The sequence below is a fragment of the Carassius carassius genome, chromosome 2, assembly GCF_963082965.1.
Source record: "Carassius carassius chromosome 2, fCarCar2.1, whole genome shotgun sequence".
Lineage (NCBI taxonomy): Eukaryota > Metazoa > Chordata > Actinopteri > Cypriniformes > Cyprinidae > Carassius > Carassius carassius.
This window is the reverse complement of record NC_081756.1, coordinates 3,893,321-3,914,283: the sequence shown is the minus strand read 5'-3', so window position 1 is coordinate 3,914,283 and position 20,963 is coordinate 3,893,321.

Genomic DNA, 20,963 nt, shown 5'->3' with positions numbered 1-20,963 from the left:
GTAGGCCTAACCACTATCAGTCCAACAATGAAAACAAATGCACTTTAAAAATAAATGTAATTCGAACATACAAAAAGTAAAACAAATGTAAAGAAGTAATTGCAGGCCTATTTGTTTAGTTGGTGTGATTTTTGTAATGAATCAATTAGCCTAAATGTCTATAAATAGGGAGCTCCACCCGTGTAGGAGGACGCATAGTCATGGCGTGTCCTTTCATTGATGAGGTGGTGGATGAGGGAGCGATAATCATACGCAGGGCATTTCAAAGAGAGCGTACTTTCAGGGACAGGGCAGACCCGTTGGCTTTTTCAGACTACTACCTGCATGAGCGGTATAGATTCTCGAGGGAAGGGATAGCATATATTTGCAGATTACTGAGCCCACACATCGCAAATAGCACACGGCGCAATAAAGCGCTCACAGTCCCGCAGACTATGTGCATTGCACTTCGCTTTTTTGCCAGCGGAACATTTTTGTACACAGTTGGAGATGCAGAGAACATCAGCAAAGCATCGGTTTGCCGCTCTGTACGAATTGTGTACCTGTCTTTAAAAAAATTACTGATGTGTTCATCAAATGTGTTCATCACCTTCCCTGGCCAAAGAGCGATTCAGAGTATTAAACAAGCCTTTTATGGAATCGCTGGTAAGTTAAAATAAGAACTATATAGAAAATGGAAATATTTATTGTCTGTTAATGTGTGTGTGTGTGTGTGTGTGTGTGTGTGTGTGTGTGTGTGTGTGTGTGTGTGTGTAAGTCCAGTGTAGTGACCTACATTTTTTATTATTTAGATTATTTGTGATGCAGACTGCATCATCACAAATGTAGAGGCAAAATGGCCTGGCTCAGTGCATGATTCCAGAATCTTTCGGGCTCTTCTCTTTCCCACCAACTGGCACAAGGTATGTTAGTCACTTAACATATAGCAAAAACTAAAGCTTTAAAAAAAACTTCAATTTTTTTTTTTTTTATTCAGGTCAATTCTCAGGAGTTTTGCTGGGAGACAAGGGATATGCATGCCTGCCTTATCTCTTGACTCCCTATCAGGAGACGCAGACTGAGACACAGCACAACTACAATATTGCCCATGCACGCACAAGACCTCGTATAGAGATAGCATTTGGGCTCATCAAGTCAAGGTTCCAGTGCCTGAATTACCTCAGAGTGATTCCACACAGGGCATGTGACATTGTAGTTGCATGTGTTGTGCTACATAACATTGCCTGCCTGAGGAGAGAGAGGCAACCAAGGATGGTTGTAGAGCAAGACTGGGACATTGAAGGCATTTTTGATGACAATGAAATAGGCAGGGTTATAAGAGACAGTTATGCCAATAATTATTTTAGTTAATACTGTCCAAACCATGTTAAAGGTTTTCACTTTCCCCTTAATGTACCAGACACACAAGTCATATTTTTTTTTTATTTTTTTTTTTAGGTTGAAGCTGCCTGTTGGGGGTGAAAACATACAATTAAATGTGGTCATAAAACAAAAAGGTCATGTGTCATTGTTTTAAATATGGCAGTTCTACTTGCATTTTTCTCAAGCTGTTGGATTTCCAGCTCCAACTTTCTCATCTTGAGTTTTTTATATTGGATGTCAGTATCTATGGCCTCCATGTGTTTCAGGAGATACCTTTTGTAGACTCCCTTTATGTTCTGGGTCTTGTAGGAACAGAAATGTATTTTATTTTTTTCAATTTGATCTAGTGCTCTTGGCACTTTTTTGTAATTTCTTAATACTCACTTGGTCACATGTCGTCCCAGACTGAGAGGGCTCTAGAAGGGTGTCAGCATCCGGTTGCCAATAATGGAAATACACACAATTTAGCACCTCACAGGTAGGCTATTAAAAATATAATTTGCAAATGTGTGCCTACCTCAGGCCTCCTTGAACATACTGACACAGTTTCCTCTTCCTCCTCAACTGTAGATGGGCCTTCAACCTAAAACCATTAATTAAACTTGGTTTAAAAATAACCACTTGACAAATCAGTGCTTTAAACTCATACTGTCATACTCACAGGGTTCAGCATGATGTCTGGTGGATCCAGAAAGCACACAGAATTTGGCATCACTATAAAACAAAAATATTTAGTTAGGAATGGAAGAATAAAAATAAATAAAATAAACAAAATACCTTTTAAGTAGTGATCTCTTATACTAGATGGAATGGATCCAGATGCTGTTCCCCCCTCTATTCCCTCAATGAAAGGCCTCCCTTTATTCAGGTCTAATGCCAGCTCCTCTGCAGGAGTAAAGTTGGCTGTTGGTGGCCCTCCCCCAGTGCCAGCAACCTCACTCTTCTTTTCGGCAGCTGCAATTATTAAACATCATGAGACTGGACAGTTGTACATCAAGCTGGCTATGCTTAAGTACTTACATAGATTTATACTTTATAATTAATACTTACCATTCTGAACAATATTTTTATATTTTATTTTCACCTGCTGCCATGTTCTTTTGTTTTTTCTAGTTCGGGGAACAGACACAGTCTCTATAGTGTGATATCTAGGTGAAAAAGTCTCTATGTGCTGAGAATTAACTGACCTCTGTGACGGGAGGCAGCTAGCAGACGGTCGGTTTAGCCAGTTTGTCTGCTTCCTGACCTGGGCCCCAGTTAGTCAAGTATAAACACTAAGACTATTTGCCATATTTCTAGAGAGAAGAGTGGCGCCACCCCAGGAGGGATGAAGACCATCTCTTTTAAACAGGTCAGGTCTGCCCCAAAAGCTCGTCCAATTGTCTATGAAACCTATGTTATTCTGTGGGCACCACTTAGACATCCAGCCATTGAGTGATGACAATCTGCTATGCATCTCGTCACCACGGTAAGCAGGGAGGGGACCAGAGCATATTACAGTGTCTGACATCGTGCTTGCAAGTTCACACACCTCTTTAATGTTATTTTTAGTGATCTCCGACTGGCGAAGTCGAACATCATTAAAGTGACAGTCTTTATATTAATCGAACTGCAACAACAAAGAAATCACTCACTGCTCTTGATTAAAAAGCTTTTTTAACTTTAATAAAGAATAATCTTTAATTTATAGTCCAAAAGGTAATGCTGTTTTACATTTGATTACTTAAATTTCTGTACCTAAAAAACTAATGCAAGACCTACCTAAAAAAATAACAAAGTCAGTTTATTTGTATCTTTACTCTATTGTATTTATATGTGCTGTTGCTTGTAGTTAGAATATTCTTAATAATATAGAGTGAATATATATATATAAAAATTGTAAGTATAGTTTTTCCATAAACATAGCACATACAACGGTACTGAAACCGTGACTCTAAAACTGTGAAACTGGGACATACAATTGATGGCTGCATAGTTAATATAGATTATTGAAAGTGCTTATTTCATATTGGTCTTTTTATTTTATATTTTATTCTTCTTATTGGTTACTTCTTGTTTGAATCTCTCCACATTTGTTTTTTCTCTTGTGTAGGTATTGTTGACTGGAAGTCTGTCAGTCCAGATGTGAGGTTGGAGCTCAGCAGATGTGTGATGGCTGTAGATACTGTGGTCTTTGAAAGAAGGGCGTCTTCACAGGTTTCTAATCACACAAAGAGTTTGCTGGATTCTGTTCTATGGACTGCTACTACAGAATGAATGAATGAGTGATCTATCTATCTATCTATCTATCTATCTATCTATCTATCTATCTATCTATCTATCTTTTACTTGAACTGGAAACTGAAACTGAAAACTAAATAAATGTTTTAGTGGAAAAAGCTGTGTCTGTTTGCTTAATTGGTTAATGTCACTTAACATAAGGTTACTAAACTCTTTTGACTAATTTTTAAATTTGATAATTTAATGGTTTTGTCAACTACATATTTTTCTATATCAGGCAAAACCTAGTTTTCAAGGGTAACACTTTACAATAAGGATTCATTTGCTGACATTGACGTATTAACTAACATTAACTATTAACAATACATTTGATACAGTATTTATTAAACTTTGTTAGTTAATAAAAATACAGCTGTTCGTTGTTTGTTTGTTAAGAGACGTTTGTATCCTCTAAAAATAATAGTACTTTGTTTTTGATTATTGATATTTTTTTTTCTCATTGTATTAACCAGAAATATACAATAATAAACAGAAATGTATATATTAATGCACAAAAAAAAACATTCCAGAGTGTACAGACCATTGATTGATTCATCAAAAAACCTTCTTTAAAAATATGACAAGTTTTCCTTGCTTTTTTATTTATAATGTTCTCCAAACTGGTTCAGTAGTCTTTTGTCTCCTGAAGAAAATGAATAAATTTGGCTTGGATCCCGACCATTTCTTCCTGTGTATATGAAATTTTCCCAAAATAATAAACAGTTGTACAATCAAATTAAATTATTATTATTATTGTTATTTTCATTGGAATAATACAAACATAAATCAATATTATTTAATTTAAATATAACATTTGTTTTCCTTCTAATGAAATTTTCCACATCCACCCAATTTATTTATTTATTTATTTATTTGTGTATATACAATTACAAAACAGATTTTCCATTGAGCAAAAATCACATGAATAATCAATCTCTAACTTAAACCTCTCTAACACACTTTTAGCTATATATATTACATGTAGAATTTTAAATGTAACCTCTTTTACTTTATTATTTAAACTGCCTGTCAAATTGGCTAAATTTCATAAACAAGCTTTATTGGCCTGGATGCTGGTGTTTAAGCACAATTTTTCCCCAAATAAATACATTATTTGGAATAATAGGTGCATTCAATATAAAAATAGATCTCTCTTCTATAATAGCTGGTATGAAAATAATATTGTGTTAGTTAGACAACTCTTAAATTCAAATGGTAATTTATTATCTTATAATGAATTCTTGGAAAAAATTGGGTTTCCAGTAACGCCAAAAGAGTATGCTGTTGTATTTGATGCCATACCTCAACAAGTTATACATTTTGTGAGAGCTTGTGGGAGTGATTCTTCAATATTTGGCAGCATGTTTATAGGAGATATTGATATTTTGAAACATAGGTGTACAAATAAACATATTATTATATTTGAGAGTCGCAGGTAATTCCCCAAATTCAATGGATTCTTTAAACATGGCTGCTAAAAAAGAAGATAACTGACCACTGAATACCTTATAGAATTCACTGGTAAGCCAATCGTTCCCTGGAGACTTATTATCTTTCAAGCCTACAATACAATTTCTTCACCTCTTCTAGACTAATATCTTTGTCACAAAATAATTTAAATTCTTCATCTATTTTCTTTGTTGTGTCAGAAATATTATTCAAAAATAAATCTGTTTCTCTATCATCAAAAGGGTCTGAAGTGTACAGAGTTTTATAAAACTGGGTGACATATTCAGTGATATCTTTATTGTTTTCACATACTTTATTATTAATCGTGAGTTTACGTGTACATGATAATTCCCTATTACGATTTTCTAAATTGAAAAAATATCTTGTATTTTTCTCACCTTGCTCCATCCACTTTTGTCTACTCCTTATAAAGGCACCTCTAGCTCTGTCTATATAAATTGTGTCTAATTGTAATTGCAAGGAGGCCAATTGTTTAATTTCTTCATTTGTTAAAATTAGCTTACCAGATAATTCCATTATTTCTTCAATTCATTTATTTTCTTTTTATTTTGTAACTTTAGATATTTTTTCCCCTATACCTATAGCTACGCTTCGTATTTCAAATTTCATTAATTCCCAATTGTGACCAAATTTATTAAAGATACATGCCCGTTTCCAATATTTTCCTATAATTTCAGTGGCTTGTTTTTAAACCATTCATTCTCTAACAAGTTTTTATTTAATTTCCAATAATTTGATTTAGGACGAGCTAGACTTACAGCATCTTTGTTAATTTTAATCATTATAGTCTTATGATCTGTGAACGTTACCTACACTATTTGCAGAAATTAGCCAAAAATCTATACGAGATTGTTTAGTTAAATCATTATTGCTCCAGGTGTACATTCTTTGGTGTGGGTAAGTATATCTCCAGATATCCAAAAGATCCCATCTTGCACATATGTTTTTTTTTTAATTCACATGTTTTTTCATTGTTTTTAGGAGGCCATCAGTCTATTTCTTCGTCCATAACAGTATTAAAATCCCCACCCCAAATAATCATTGCATAAGGAAATTTTAAATACAATTGGTTGATTTTACTCTCAATTGTTAAAAACAAAAGATTATCATTCTGCTTATTATTTGTGGCATAAACATTTACTACAATAAATTGCCAAAGATCAATACGAAGATGTAGAATTATCCATCTTCCTTCAGTATCGGTTTGCTTACTATGAATGCATCCTTTGAATTTACCTTTTAATATAACTACCCCTACAGATTTGTTAGTACCAAATGAGAACCAAACATCATTCCCCCACTGACTTCTCCAAAAGGTTACATCTGCTTCACAAGCATGGGACTCCTGAATGAAATAAAAGTTTGCACCTTTGCTTTGACAATACAAAAATAAAGATTTTCTTTTCAGTTGGTCTCTTATACCTCTGGCATTAACGGAAAGAAATGTCACACACTTTAACTGTCTTCTTTTGACTTCCATAGGCACCATACTTTAACAGATAAACAGTCAATATCTCCAGTCTTTGATTATTGATGGAGAAATGAGCCCTATACTGAAATGTTCATCCTTTAATTTCTTTTCCATTCACAAATGCTTTATTACCTACCAGGTAAACCTTCTCTCCATTTTTCCTAGCCTTCTCTACTAATGGCCACAGACGAGCACGTGTTGCTCGGTCATCAGCTGTCAGATCTTCCTTCACTTGAAAACCTCTGCTCTTGAGAAACTCGTTGTTCTTGGCGCCTTTCCAGAAAGCATCACTGACGATCACTGGCCGTGGAAACTGATTCTTTCTTCCGCTGTCCATTCTGCCGATGCGATGAGCCACATCCACTGCTGCCACGATTTCTTCACCATCACTGCCTGGAATTGCTGCACGGCAAATCTCTTTCACCTTAACTTTGACGTTTTCCTCCCGCTCTTCAGCTACTCCATACACAGGAAGATTGTACCAACGGCTATACCGTTCTTGCGTAATTTACCTTTTGTTTCAGTTCAGTAACTTTCTTTTGCATTTGATTCCATCTCACCTTCATTGTGCTGTTTTCTTTCTTTAGATCCACTAGTTCTTGATGACAGAACTCTAGAGATTTTTTAAGCCCCTCGATTTGCATCATGTTGTGTTTGACAGCTTCGTCAGTTTGATCTGCTGTTTCGCTGATCTTAGCAGTGATAACGCAAATTACGTTGTTTTGTAGCTTGACCAAAGATGGTTCAGAACTTACTTTCATTCGTTCCTTGCGCGCGTTTTTTATCCGGTGTATTAGGGCTCGGATCACAGGTCCCATCACTTTCCTTGTAAGCCTCGCAGGATTAGGAGTGTATATCTTGATTCGTTCTCTTATCTTTGATGGTAACTACCTCCATTTCTTCCTCAGTACAAGACTCAAATGTAGAGTTTTTCTCCATATCCGAGTCTGACAGGTTCCGAGATAAAGTTCTCAATACAACGAATAAACCAACAAAACGTGTGATATTTAGCTTAAAATGACAATTATACAATCGGAACAAAAAAAATGCCACTGTACTATGCAAACATCGCTAACTGTGTGTGACAAGATTTAGACGCAAGAGCACAACCACTCGTTCCGCCATCTTGGATCGGACCCACCCAGAATTTCGATTATTGCTAAATTAAAACCTAAACTTGCGGTGGTGATGACGTCAGTAACCCGCGCCATGCAGAAGTTTTGAAGGTACTTTCAAAAGTAATTTAAAATAATATTCTTAATATCATTAACACCTTTTTTACCTTGGAATATAATTTGGTTTTATAGGATTATATTGGATTTATCGCTTCCTTTTAATCGGTAGGCCTATAGCCAGCTTTTGCACTACCTTTCAGCACACCCATTGCTCCAAGCTGCAGCTACCCCTACTAGGTTCTGTCTTGAGATGCGAGTGAAAGTCTTGTATTGCAGCGTGCAGCAGGTCGCTGTGGTGCAGACAAGATGTGCTGATGACAAGCGCGCTCTGACAGAGTTCATGGATTCGAAGGCTGGTTTAGAATGAATTACTTAATCTTATAGTTTGTGTGGATTTATTTTATTATTCAAACCTACATGCCATGTTGCATAAATGCAGGAATTCCCTCATTATGAACTTGAAAGCTACGAGAATTATTAAAACCATGCGATATAGCTACACACAGTCCCCCACCGAAATTTAGGATCTGATTAAATATAACTCTATTATACAGAGATTTGTAAAATAAAAATCCATAACTTTTTTCATTACTTTTTCTTTAGGCCTGAAAACTGCTGTTTTAACATTGCATGGCATTTCCAGGTTATTCACGACCTCACAGACCCTAAAAGCGACTGATGCATGATCTTAATCACTTAAACTGGTCCACCAATGTGTTTGATCGAGTGCTCCGTTACTTTTCCTTTCTGAAATCACATGCCGGATCAGTTACCCCGTTTTGTTCTGAGACCTCGCAATTTACAAATTAAGCACTGATTGTATGTACAAGATGGTTAAATGGAGATATTATAAATAGGCGGATATGCATTCATTTGAATGAAATGAGCATTTAAATTGGTAAACTGCTTAAAGCCCAAAGTGTACTTCATTTTTATACAAGTATATGGCGTATGCAACAGTTAAACGCGTTGCCTTTCAAAATACACTGGATTTGATAGAGTGTGTGAACGCAGGCGGTCAACTCATGCACTCTAGAAAGCTTCATCTTTGTCCAGTTATGACTGATAAAAATGTCTCTGTACTCTTTCAATCTAAAGCTGAGGTTCTCTCAAAACCTGCTCACCCAAGTGGTTGTCAATGCGGGTGTCTGTTATTGTTGCAGTCTCTACTATGTTGTAGTTATTCCATCTCTTTAGTTTTATTCTAATGTGAAACAGCAGCGACTGTGAAACATGAATAAAGATTGAAAAGAAAAAAACTCACACTCTTAATTTATATTATTTAATGATAAAATAGATGGAAAAGAGTATAAATGTATATCTTTTGATGAGTACATATGATGCCCTTTGACCCCCCTCAAATTTAATTAACATCAGAGAGGATCCAGGGCCCCTTGTCTCCAAAAATTTGATTGATGAGGGTCATAAAAGCCATCTGTTCTGGACACCTGTTTGTACACCCCCCTCCCCTCCCTGTACACCCTCCAGTGACCTCAATATGAACTTATGAACCAAGGAGGAATTTCGGAGGGGGGGGGAAGTTGTGGGAAGCTATGTGCTTTTTTTTTAAACTATGAAAAGGGGCGAAATCATGAAAATGGTGCAAGGGAAGATTTTATTAAGGTTTTAAATAAACAGTGTATTTCAAGAAACAGATTATAAACACATAGCAGCAATGGAAACAATGTGATGATCGTTTTCGTAGTTGGAAAAGTCTAAAAACGTTGTTAAAGTTGTTACAAATGAAATAAAACTAGGTTCCTGGTTATTTATCTGATACAATCAAACGAGTCAAAACTATCAGATATGTTTTCGTTAAGCAATACGTGAAAAAGATGTGAGAGCTTGTAGCATAGCAATTTAAAACTGGTGTTTTGTTACCAGTTAGAAAATAAAGAAAACTAGGTAATAGAGTTTTAGCATTTGTACCTTACCTCAAACTGAAAAAAAGAAACGAATGTAAAGCAGCGATACAAACCAAGAAAGTAGGCGTTTTGTCACGATGTTAGAGAAAATTTAAAACAAAAGAAAAAAGATGGTAGACATTACGCGGATCTAAAATAAAATACACCAGACCCCGTCTTTAAAACACCAGCACAAGATACTTGTCAAAACTATGTTGTACTTTACCACTAACTAAAATTTTACTGACAAGAGTTAAACAAAAGAAAAAAAAGATCTCACAGCAAAGTGCTATGACGTCTCTGGTAACGTTAGCTCGGCTTTGAAAAAAAAGAAGCGAACGTAAAGCAATGTTATAAACCAAGAAAGTAGGCGTTTGTCACATCGGGTGAAAAGTTAAAACAAAAGAAAAAAATAGGTAACTTAGGCATTTACGCGGATCTAAAAGAAAATAGCCTACATCAGACAAGATACTTGTCAAATCTATGCAGTACTTTACCACTAACTACAATTTTAAAAAGCGAGACTGTTAGACGAAAGAAAAAAAAAAAAACATAGTTGAAAAAGCGTTATTTGTTTTTAATGTGTTAAGTTAATTACTTTAATCTATGACTAGTCTAAATTTAGACTATCTCCGTCGATATATTTTTTTATTTTTGTCAAGCTTAATTTCTCAAGCTATGTCAATTAACACACACACACACACACACTTTCCTTCTGTCAAGCTTGTGTCGCATTATCTAGTAAATAAACCAGACGTCATCTCGGTCATCTCAAGCACCGAAACCCGAATGTGTCGGTGTCTGTGTGATTACAGGCGTCTACATATCAGTTAGACATCAAGCGGTTGTAAAAACATCTAACAGGTTTTGAAATGCTTGTAACTGGCTTGTGAAACTAACTAATTTCAAAGGGTGTTTTATATATATATAAAACACACACACACACACATACTTTCCTTCCCCCATGCTTATTCTGTGAAACATTTCTATAGCCACATCTTTATTTAACAAAATCTAAAATGAGATCTGATTTATTGCTATATTAAATGCTTCTGTAAGTTGTAATCTTTCGTTGTCATATCTTTTACATTTTATTAAAATAGGTTCAACTGTTTCACAATATCGCATTTAACACAAAGTCCAGACACATGTATTTCATCTTATAAATAATGACTGATTAAGTGCAATGCGTCCAATTCTATGGCGAGATCTTCTCTTCTATTCCCAAAAATTCTCCATTCATTTCCAACCGGTCTTTGAATATTATATAAATGCTGGCATTTATTCTAACCAACCCATTTAATTTGACACGTATCTTTTTATTTTTATTTATTTTTAATTAGACCTTTTTATTTCTAATTTACTCATTGGAGTATTAAATAAGATGTCTGACATTTTAATGGTCCACTTTTATCTGGTCCACTACTTTCATTAACTATATGTGTGGGTATCCATACAAAATAAATCTTTGTTATTGCTTGTATTCTGAACAAACTCTGTAAAATGCCTGACAAAATGCTTTGTCTAGTAGAAGCTTCACCACTCTTTAAACTTGATAGTACTGAAAATGAGTCTGAACATATGACTACTTTAATGTGTTCAACCCCACTGAAGAGCCAAAAATATGACAATCATTTCTGTAGTATAAACGGACGGATGATTAGATGTTCTTTCTGGTATTCTATGCTCTTTATTTTTAATCTAAACAAAAGACCTTGATGTTTTATTTTATTTTAATAAGCCACTCACACTTACTAACTTCTTATTAACTTATTAACTTCTGGCACGAAATTCTAGATTCATAAATGTATGTTTTTCAAAATTCCCCCACGTTTAGTGGCGTTTAAAGTGGAATTTGTGATGTATTTGGGGGGCGTTAAAAGGCATGAAAAGTCCCAAACCAAGACTTTTGTATTCTTCATTAGAGGACTTTGGTTTCTTAATGTGAAAATCTGTTACTCCCCACTACATTTTCTTTATCATTATATTTTTATTTTTTCTTAAGTGTTGTTTTATATATTTTACATTTATTTTGTTTTATGATGTACAGAGTGTGAACAAAAATTGAGTGTAATCTCAGACCGTATTTGTAAATCTACCAGTAATGGACGTCTTTATGTTTTTAATGTTTAAAGCATCGAATAAAAAATAAAAAACACACACTAACACTTCCCCAACCACCCTAATAACGTTGGTCGCAAAGGTTTAAATGTATGTTAAAAGAATTAAACAAAGAAATGTTTTTAATAACAACACATCAGTTCTCATTCGATGAAAACATTCTACCTGGTTTTAATATTAGACCGATGTTTTAACTATAAAATTAGGTTTACATATACGATTTAATTTTTTAATCTCAACAAAATTCCTTGTTGGAAAAAGTGTTGTTTTATTTAATTTTAATAAGTCACTCACACATACTTTAGTAGTCTAAACCCTTGAATACGTCTTTTATGTTGTCAATATTAACTTCTATCATTGCTATATCATTGCTATATCAATTAAAACATGCGTTTAGGCAAACACAAATATTAAACAGGAATGAATGTGATATGTCAAGATGGGCTTTTCTTGCCAAAGAAACTTTTACAACATTACAGGAAAGGCTAAATATTTCATCTCTAGTAGTGCGTAGAAACGCGTCTGGTGTCTTTGTGTTAACTTTTACGACCATGTCAGACTTTAAAACATCTAAAGGTTTTTGGAGGGGGGTTTGCAACTCAACTGTAATCTAATTAGTTTTCCGGGGGTTCTGGTGTTTTCCGTGATCAAAGGGTGACAATTTCAACTTTATGGGTTAGACCTGGATAGTAAGTTTAGCTGAAAGTTCATCTACTGGTCAAAAGGATGTGAAATCTTTTAACAAGTCAGACCATAGAAAAATGTAGTTTAATTCGAATTAATTTAGTTTATTTTAGTTACATTTATAATTTTATTAACCCCTAGATCTTTCAACCTCAACATAGACGTACTGAGAATGCAAACAAGTACACAAACACAACCATACAATCATAAACACACACATACACACACACACACACACACATACACACACACACACACACGCACACACACACACACACACACACACATGCACACACACACAGATACAAATGTAGACATACAGAAAACATGAACATGTAACCAAACAAATACAAATATACACTCAAACAGGTACATAAATACACAAACAAACAAACAAAATAGGTCACAAACACGAAAATACCTATATTAGATTGAAAATGAGTTGTCATAAGTTTTCTTTGAAACCAAAAGTGTTTGTTGCGACAAATGTCTCACAGAACTTTATACAATAGATTAGATGGCCTTTATCACTTTCCAAATGGTGTTGTTAACCATGATGTTTTTTAAAATAGATTAAAAAGTATTATTTTTTAGCTTTCATGTAGGATTCATGTCAGCACTCAAATGTTTTTAGCAAGAGTCCAGAGACAGATGAAAATAGATGCGTGAAGAAAAAATGTAAGAGGTTTTTAATGACAGACTAGTTGGTTTAGATTGTTTAAAACAACTTGAGTTTATGCATTTCTCTTGAATGTGTGTACGGTAACTGTTGTATACATGAAACAGAAGAAATACATAAACGCATTGTGATTGATGTTAAACAATAAAAAATATATTATTTATATATCATAACTTACTTTCTTTTCAAAACACAATAAACATTCTTATGACTTTTTAACTGCGAACAACCGGTTTGGTTGGAAAATAAAAAATAAATAAAAACATATTAGGTTTCTTAGTTAGATTGCTTATAGTTTGTAGTAAAATCACATATATAAGCTAAAACATTTTTCTTTCAAACCACGCCGTTTTCACACACATTCCTCACAAAACTGCCAACAAAGACCTTAAGTTTTGGTTTTAACGTTTAGCTGTAACTGAGACCTTGGGGGGAATTATTTTACGCACAGTTTTGGGGAGGTTACTATGAACTTTGCAATAGGTTATAGATCACAAATGAACCTATTTAAAATCTAAAAGGTTGAGCAACTATATAAATTTCTTTAAAAAAAGTAATGTAACTGATAACATTTGATTACATGTTTATGACTTGTAATGTTTTTAACCGTTAATCTTTTGAAACGTGTAAACAGGACGGGGTTAACAGTGCTCAACAACTAATGACCGTCAGACTTTTCAAAATCCTTCATCACTTAAATTAGGATCGTGATCGTGATTTCATTTTAAAGCACAACCACCACAAAATCAGATTTGCTTGGAGATTAAATACATAGAGTAGTTAAAGTTAGTTAAGGTGGTTTACGAAATATATTAATTAAATCTGTACGTGTGTGAAAAAATATTCAGATGTAACATTTTCATAATTAACCGCAATTTAATTATTTTTCTGTGACTGTAACTGATTACATTTTATTTTTGTAATCAAATGATATAATTTAGCTATATGTAACTAGTTGATCCCTAACACTGATTATGCATTCTGACAATAATAGATTGTGAAAGTGTTCATTATCCTCTTTAACTTTAAAAATGCGGACAGTGTCGCTTAACACTAGTTTGGCAAACAAGGGTTTGCTCTTAAAACAACCACCAGACCCCGACTTGAAAACACCGTGACAAGTATAGCCATTGCAGAAAGTTATTATAGAGATGCAGTAAGATAAATTCTGGATGCACAGTTGACCGACTTATGACATGTTTACCATATTATTACAAGGCCCTGCTTACCTAGTTTTATAATGAAATATGTCTGTAAAATAAAAAAACATACACACAATCTCCAGAACGGGGTCTGATGATGGGGGTTCATCATTTCCTGATGAAGACAGACTGGATATTCAGACCACAGCAGCAGGACACGATTGTCTTTTTCTAAAGATAAAGACAATTATTTGGTTTCAGGACACACGAATCCTAATGGTTCACAAGATAACATAACAACGGTTGCTCTATTACAGCATAGCCAACCCTATTTTAGCCTGTTTTAGCACATGTACAGTATATCGTATTATTCTTGAATATAGTCGTTTAGTCTAAATATGTGTTAACAGTTATTTATTGTTATTATATGTATTATATGTTTTTGTTTTACAAAGGGGTTCAATTTAATACATTTAACTAATACCCCATTCAAGCTATGTAGATCTTCAGGTCAGGGAACTACAATACCCATCATACACCTTTGCAAATATCTTTTTTGTGATCTGTTTTACTGATGCAAAGTTGGATTCACTTCTGAAAATGATTCATTTGGACAGTTTGGTTCAATGAACTGATTCATAGGCCCCTTAATTCATTTTCGCAATTATGTCAGTACACATATTTTTCTTCTAACAACTCAAGAGTCATTTCATTTCTGTCAATCATCTAAATAAATGTATTGTGTGAACACATATTGGTGGTTATTATCATCTGTTCATTTAAGTTAATGCTGAATCATCTAAATAAAGTTAACTGTGTGAACACATATTGGTGGTTATTGTATTTTGCTCATTTAAGTTAGTGATGTTTGTGTTCGCAGTTTTAGGTACAGTGCCTCTGTCATTTGTTAAGCTTAAACATCGGTTTTTAGTCAGTTACAAAGGTGTCAGGCATTAAGTTTTTGTATTTTTAACTAACCTAATTATGACAGAGTTACAGGTTTCAGGTGTTTTTGGTAAGTGTAACCGGTGAAAACTTAAATGTGACCGTCGAGTAACGTTAGCTACTCAAACGAAGACAAATTGTGTAAGTGTTCATTAAGATGTCGAAATGAAAATAAGCGTACAAATATCCATAATGACAATAAGTACAATATACCCTAAAGACACAATAGCCCCTGCTAAGTACACCCAAAATTTGTTAGAGTGGTGAGATATTTACGTTTACATTTATTCATTTAGCAGACGCTTTTATCCAAAGCGACTTACAGATGAGCACGGTGGAAGCAATCAAAACAACAAAAAGAGCAATGATATATAAGTGTTATAACAAGTCTCAGTTAGGTTAACACAGTACACGAAGCATGGGCTTTTAAATAATATAATAAATAAAAAGAAAACAGATTGAATAAAAAAGAATAGAGCAAGTTAGAGAACTTTACACACACACACACATATAAATAGATATAAACCGCAATGTTTTTCATAGCGTTACACTTTGAAACCAGAACGATTATGTTTCCATGATTTTGTTAGCTCTTTCTGTTTGAATCTGTTTACCGTAGTTTTCACCATCCTAATTGCAATGCTTTGGTCTTGCGCTTAGGGCCTATACGACTCGTTTTCCCAGTTTTTGGTCTCGTGTAAGTGGGTCTCTTTGTTCATACCAAGCAATATTTCTGTGAATTTGGGTATTAAAATATTGCTTTAAACATCGTCTTCATTCGAGACGTTTACTTAACATCATTATATTATCCTAGTTTATATCAGATATAAGATATGTTGCTTATTTTTATTGAATTGTTAACAAACAAACAAGTTTCTGAACTCATAGAACAGAATAGCGAGTGAAGTGGATCAATCTTTTATTTCAACACTATATTGTTGAATATACATCGATGTAGTGAAGAAAATGATCAAATTGTCATTAAAAACAAACATGACATTACAGGGAATCTAACCAGAATAGAAAATCTCTGCAGATTAACATGTTTTGCTCCAATATAAAATCAACCAACGATGCAACAATTTCACAGGTCATAGAATCATAATTTTTGGAAGCCAACAGCACACATTGATCTGTTACAGATGTACACAGATAGAGAACATCATTAACGTCCATCTCATCTTCACATTCAGACATCACTTCCAGAATTTTACGTGCAGAAACATACACCGGGTCCATCCCAGTTAAAAATATGCTCGTCAAATCAGGCCATGTATATTTCAGACTTCTTACAAGTTTCATTTGGCTACTGAGATTTTTTTCCCGCTTGCTATCGCCCGTACAATCGTGATTTGGGTCGCATTCCGCCGTGATGATCTTTTGCATCAGACCGATCATCTCTCCTCTGTAGTGTAGTTTAAAAACAGGGTCGATAATGTCTTTTATCTTTTATAATGTCTCAACAGCGCCGCTCCATTTACCCCCCATGGGTCTTTGTGCAGCGTCAGACGACTTTTTCAGAATTCGATTCTTTCCAAGGCATAAACTTTGGCCTTAATCGATATAGAACTTTGTCGCAGAATTCGGATGTAATGTTTTAATTCACGATGAATTTACGGTTTATAGATTTATTGTATAGTTTATTGTTCACAGCAGGCAACTGTAGCATAGTAGTCTTTGTTGGTTTTAGTGATTGGACTCACCCTCAACCCCTTGTATGATGTACACGATAGGGGGGTTGTCATCAGGAAGTCATAAAGATCGGTCACGCCCAAGATGGCTCCGCCCAAGATGATCAAGATGATCACTCGAGTCGGCCGTGATATTTTGGTTTGTTTGTTAACAATTCAATAATAATAAGCAACATATCTTATATCTGATATAAACTAGGATAATATAATGATGTTAAGTAAACGTCTCGAATGAAGACGATGTTTAAAGCAATATTTTAATACCCAAATTCACAGAAATATTGCTTGGTATGAACAAAGAGACCCACTTACACGAGACCAAAAACTGGGAAAACGAGTCGTATAGGCCCTAAGCGCAAGACCAAAGCATTGCAATTAGGATGGTGAAAACTACGGTAAACAGATTCAAACAGAAAGAGCAAACAAAATCATGGAAACATATCGTTCTGGTTTCAAAGTGTAACGCTATGAAAAACATTGCGGTTTATATCTATTTATATGTGTGTGTGTAAAGTTCTCTAACTTGCTTTATTCTTTTTTATTCAATCTGTTTTCTTTTTATTTATTATATTATTTAAAAGCCCATGCTTCGTGTACTGTGTTAACCTAACTGAGACTTGTTATAACACTTATATATCATTGCTCTTTTTGTTGTTTTGATTGCTTCCACCGTGCTCATCTGTAAGTCGCTTTGGATAAAAGCGTCTGCTAAATGAATAAAGGTAAACGTAAATATCTCACCACTCTAACAAATTTTGGGTGTACTTAGCAGGGGCTATTGTGTCTTTAGGGTATATTGTACTTATTGTCATTATGGATATTTGTACGCTTATTTTCATTTCGACATCTTAATGAACACTTACACAATTTGTCTTCGTTTGAGTAGCTAACGTTACTCGACGGTCACATTTAAGTTTTCACCGGTTACACTTACCAAAAACACCTGAAACCTGTAACTCTGTCATAATTAGGTTAGTTAAAAATACAAAAACTTAATGCCTGACACCTTTGTAACTGACTAAAAACCGATGTTTAAGATAAACAAATGACAGAGGCACTGTACCTAAAACTGCGAACACAAACATCACTAACTTAAATGAGCAAAATACAATAACCACCAATATGTGTTCACACAGTTAACTTTATTTAGATGATTCAGCATTAACTTAAATGAACAGATGATAATAACCACCAATATGTGTTCACACAATACATTTATTTAGATGATTGACAGAAATAAAATGACTCTTGAGTTGTTAGAAGAAAGAAAAATGTGTACTGACATAATTGCGAAAATGAATTAAGGGGCCTATGAATCAGTTCATTGAACCAAACTGTCCAAATGAATCATTTTCAGAAGTGAATCCAACTTTGCATCAGTAAAACAGATCACAAAAAAGATATTTGCAAAGGTGTATGATGGGTATTGTAGTTCCCTGACCTGAAGATCTACATAGCTTGAATGGGGTATTAGTTTAATGTATTAAATTGAACCCCTTTGTAAAACAAAAACATATAATACATATAATAACAATAAATAACTGTTAACACATATTTAGACTAAACGACTATATTCAAGAATAATACGATATACTGTACATGTGCTAAAACAGGCTAAAATAGGGTTGGCTATGCTGTAATAGAGCAACCGTTGTTATGTTATCTTGTGAACCATTAGGATTCGTGTGTCCTGAAACCAAATAATTGTCTTTATCTTTAGAAAAAGACAATCGTGTCCTGCTGCTGTGGTCTGAATATCCAGTCTGTCTTCATCAGGAAATGATGAACCCCCATCATCAGACCCCGTTCTGGAGATTGTGTGTATGTTTTTTTATTTTACAGACATATTTCATTATAAAACTAGGTAAGCAGGGCCTTGTAATAATATGGTAAACATGTCATAAGTCGGTCAACTGTGCATCCAGAATTTATCTTACTGCATCTCTATAATAACTTTCTGCAATGGCTATACTTGTCACGGTGTTTTCAAGTCGGGGTCTGGTGGTTGTTTTAAGAGCAAACCCTTGTTTGCCAAACTAGTGTTAAGCGACACTGTCCGCATTTTTAAAGTTAAAGAGGATAATGAACACTTTCACAATCTATTATTGTCAGAATGCATAATCAGTGTTAGGGATCAACTAGTTACATATAGCTAAATTATATCATTTGATTACAAAAATAAAATGTAATCAGTTACAGTCACAGAAAAATAATTAAATTGCGGTTAATTATGAAAATGTTACATCTGAATATTTTTTCACACACGTACAGATTTAATTAATATATTTCGTAAACCACCTTAACTAACTTTAACTACTCTATGTATTTAATCTCCAAGCAAATCTGATTTGTGGTGGTTGTGCTTTAAAATGAAATCACGATCACAATCCTAATTTAAGTGATGAAGGATTTTGAAAAGTCTGACGGTCATTAGTTGTTGAGCACTGTTAACCCCGTCCTGTTTACACGTTTCAAAAGATTAACGGTTAAAAACATTACAAGTCATAAACATGTAATCAAATGTTATCAGTTACATTACTTTTTTTAAAGAAATTTATATAGTTGCTCAACCTTTTAGATTTTAAATAGGTTCATTTGTGATCTATAACCTATTGCAAAGTTCATAGTAACCTCCCCAAAACTGTGCGTAAAATAATTCCCCCCAAGGTCTCAGTTACAGCTAAACGTTAAAACCAAAACTTAAGGTCTTTGTTGGCAGTTTTGTGAGGAATGTGTGTGAAAACGGCGTGGTTTGAAAGAAAAATGTTTTAGCTTATATATGTGATTTTACTACAAACTATAAGCAATCTAACTAAGAAACCTAATATGTTTTTATTTATTTTTTATTTTCCAACCAAACCGGTTGTTCGCAGTTAAAAAGTCATAAGAATGTTTATTGTGTTTTGAAAAGAAAGTAAGTTATGATATATAAATAATATATTTTTTATTGTTTAACATCAATCACAATGCGTTTATGTATTTCTTCTGTTTCATGTATACAACAGTTACCGTACACACATTCAAGAGAAATGCATAAACTCAAGTTGTTTTAAACAATCTAAACCAACTAGTCTGTCATTAAAAACCTCTTACATTTTTTTCTTCACGCATCTATTTTCATCTGTCTCTGGACTCTTGCTAAAAACATTTGAGTGCTGACATGAATCCTACATGAAAGCTAAAAAATAATACTTTTTAATCTATTTTAAAAAACATCATGGTTAACAACACCATTTGGAAAGTGATAAAGGCCATCTAATCTATTGTATAAAGTTCTGTGAGACATTTGTCGCAACAAACACTTTTGGTTTCAAAGAAAACTCATTTTCAATCTAATATAGGTATTTTCGTGTTTGTGACCTATTTTGTTTGTTTGTTTGTGTATTTATGTACCTGTTTGAGTGTATTTTTGTATTTGTTTGGTTACATGTTCATGTTTTCTGTATGTCTACATTTGTATCTGTGTGTGTGTGCATGTGTGTGTGTGTGTGTGTGTGCGTGTGTGTGTGTGTGTGTATGTGTGTGTGTGTGTGTGTGTATGTGTGTGTTTATGATTGTATGGTTGTGTTTGTGTACTTGTTTGCATTCTCAGTACGTCTATGTTGAGGTTGAAAGATCTAGGGGTTAATAAAATTATAAATGTAACTAAAATAAACTAAATTAATTCGAATTAAACTACATTTTTCTATGGTCTGACTTGTTAAAAGATTTCACATCCTTTTGACCAGTAGATGAACTTTCAGCTAAACTTACTATCCAGGTCTAACCCATAAAGTTGAAATTGTCACCCTTTGATCACGGAAAACACCAGAACCCCCGGAAAACTAATTAGATTACAGTTGAGTTGCAAACCCCCCTCCAAAAACCTTTAGATGTTTTAAAGTCTGACATGGTCGTAAAAGTTAACACAAAGACACCAGACGCGTTTCTACGCACTACTAGAGATGAAATATTTAGCCTTTCCTGTAATGTTGTAAAAGTTTCTTTGGCAAGAAAAGCCCATCTTGACATATCACATTCATTCCTGTTTAATATTTGTGTTTGCCTAAACGCATGTTTT